Raw genomic sequence first — 2,891 nt, forward strand, 5'->3', positions numbered from 1 at the left:
GGTGAAAGGTGCTCTCCCTGACCCACGGGGACCCATGGTAGGACCCACGGGAGGGTGGCAGGATGGAGGGCCCATGAGCCTCTCCAGGCAACACTGACAGCACCAAATGCTGGGGCAACTAGGGGTCCTGGAAACTGTCATCCTTGTCTGCTGGGAACATGACATGGCATAGCCACTTTGGCAGCCAGTTTGGCAGCGACTCACAAAGCTCAATGGACTTGAACCACGTGTCCCCAAAGTATCAGAAATATTGAACCCACTGATTTGAAAACTGATGTCCACATGAAACCTGCATGCCACGTCCACTGCTTGATTCCTCGTCACTCACACAAGGAGCCTTCGGGGACAGTCTTCAACATGGGAATGGGGAGAGCAAGGCTGGTTCTCTCTCCAAACGGAAGACTCAGTGAGAAAAGGGAAGGAGCCAGTGATGCCCGCACGAACGTGGGTGGATCCTAGATGCATTTTGCTGAGGGAAAGAAGCCAGACCCAATAAGCTATCACGTAGGATTCCCATTCCTGGGCCATTCTGGAAAAGGCCAAACCATAGGGACTGACAAGCAGTCTGGGTGGCCGGGGGCTGAGGGATCAGGGAGAGGCCGGGTGCATAGGGGCCACCCTGGAGACTTGGAAGATGAAGGAGTTGCTTCAGGAGGGGCTGGAGCAGTAGCCAGGATACTGCCCATTGGTTTAGAACCACGGAGGAACTGTACATCCAAAGACTGAGCTGGCGTGTGTGCAAATTGAAAAAAAAAAAAATTATTCAGAGTGAAAAGGATCAGACAAGTCACTGTACAACTGGCTATCTGCATGTCACAGATGTGGATTTTCCTGAAACATTCCTCAAAGTCAAAGACCCTGAAGAGCTCACTGCTTATCTGGTGAATCATCTGAACCTGAAATGGGATTTGTTGTTAGGCTTTGTGGACAAACTGAAACTAACGGCATCCGCACAAAACAAACAAAAGCCACCTTTCTCTGTTTCCTAGGCAGCGGGAACTATTCTACATCCTCCTGGCATATTCGGAGTATAACCCGGTGAGTATTCCCAGCAGTGATGTTTCCAGGCAGTATTTCCCTGTTCACAGGAGTGGGTGTCTGGTGGGGTGCTCTCGCTTCTTTTAAAGTTAGTATTTGTGAGCCACCAGGATATAGGAGGTAGAACTCCAGCTCACTGCTGGCATAAACCTCCAAGCAAGGGGATGGTCTCAAGGAGTCAAGCTGAGACACAAAGGAGTCGGGGCCTGGACTCCTGGTGTCACCTGGGTCTGACCACCACTTCAAAGAACAAGAAATGATGCCCTCCTCCTGGGGCTGCCCCAAAGCCCAGGAGCTTGGTAGGGTCACATGCAGGACGGTGCCATCAGGAGACATTTTGGACAAAGTGCCGAAGTGCCTGATGGACTTGGCTCTTGTCATGAAATGAATTTGCACCCTGAGGAAGCCTCTTCTTCAGAGGAAGCCTCTCCAGTCACCTCTCCCGTCTCCAATGACATGAGTCCTCCCAGGTGACCTCAGTCCTCCCAGGTGATGTCCTTTCACGGTGACTCTGGCTCTTGCAGGAGGTGGGCTACTGCAGGGACCTGAGCCACATCGCGGCCTTGTTTCTCCTTTATCTGCCTGAGGAGGATGCATTCTGGTCACTGGTGCAGCTGCTGGCCAGTGAGAGGCACTCCCTGCAAGGTAGGTGGAAAGCTGCCCATGGGACCTCATACAGCCAGACCCAGGGATGGCCACCCTGGCCAGGTGATCTCAGCTTTCAGCCAAGACACCTTCCTTGTGTAGCCAGCTCCTTGGGAGTCTTCAGGGTGTCTTTGCTGAGGGTCCCACAGCAGTCTGCGGCTGACCCCCAAAGCCCAAGTCAGATGCCTTTCATCCCCATCAGCGGAGGGCTTCTCATCCTCCCCATGGCCACCCTCTGTGTCCTGCTGCCACGCCCTCTGGCTCTGATTCTGTGTAGCTGACTCTCCCCCCCCAGAGTCCTCCTGCCCTCCAGCTGCCCAGGCTCGTGCTGCCCTTGGTGCCCACAAATGGGCCGACCAAGCCCAGGTGGCAGCATCTCCCCATCCCGTGTCCCCTGGCCCGACCCCACTTCCAGGAGACGACCAGGAAGCCCAGCACCCGCCCTGTTCTGGCCGCCATGTGGTGGCCTTAAGTCAGGCTTGCCCTTTTTGCACCCTGGTCCAGGAGGCCTCTAGGGAAACCTGCAGCCAGACTCCAGGGGATGTTCCTGGCCCACCTCCCCAGGGTAAAGGCTGCATGGTGAGGTCACCAGATGGGAGGGTGAAAGGCCTTGCGGTTTGGGGGCCTCTCCAGCTGCCCAGCTCTTCCAGCTGATGACTCCACATCTTGGGGAAAGGGTCTGATTTCATGATGGGCTGGGGGTTTCTCAGGATTCCACAGCCCAAATGGCGGGACAGTCCAGCGGCTCCAAGACCATCAGGAGCATGTGGTCCCCACGTCACAACCCAAGACCATGTGGCGTCTGGTGAGTTTATGGTGTCTGGTGAGCAAGCTTGGGCTCTTCTCCAGAGGCCCTGCATCCCGTGGCGCTGGTGACTGGCTGAGTCCCAGCCACTGGCTGACCTGGGATGTCGGGTTCTCCATGGGCCGGGAGTTGGTCTATAGGACAGAGGCACAGGGATGGGGGCCCAGCTCCCGCAGAGCAGGGCAAAGGGCAGTGTGTCCACCGGGAGCGTGGGAAGGGGACAGTGTTGTGGGGAGCCCTGGACACCGCCCAGTGTTCTGCACTATGGGAAGGGTCTTCAGACGCCCTGGAAGAGGGAGGTTTTTAGGGCAGCCCAGGGGGCCCTGAGCACCTCTGTTCCTCCCATCAGGACAAGGAAGGTCTTTTCACGCAGAGTTCCTCATTAGGCTGGCTTCTCCAGATG

Source organism: Macaca mulatta, chromosome 16 (genome assembly GCF_049350105.2).
Source record: "Macaca mulatta isolate MMU2019108-1 chromosome 16, T2T-MMU8v2.0, whole genome shotgun sequence".
In the NCBI taxonomy this organism is placed as follows: domain Eukaryota; kingdom Metazoa; phylum Chordata; class Mammalia; order Primates; family Cercopithecidae; genus Macaca; species Macaca mulatta.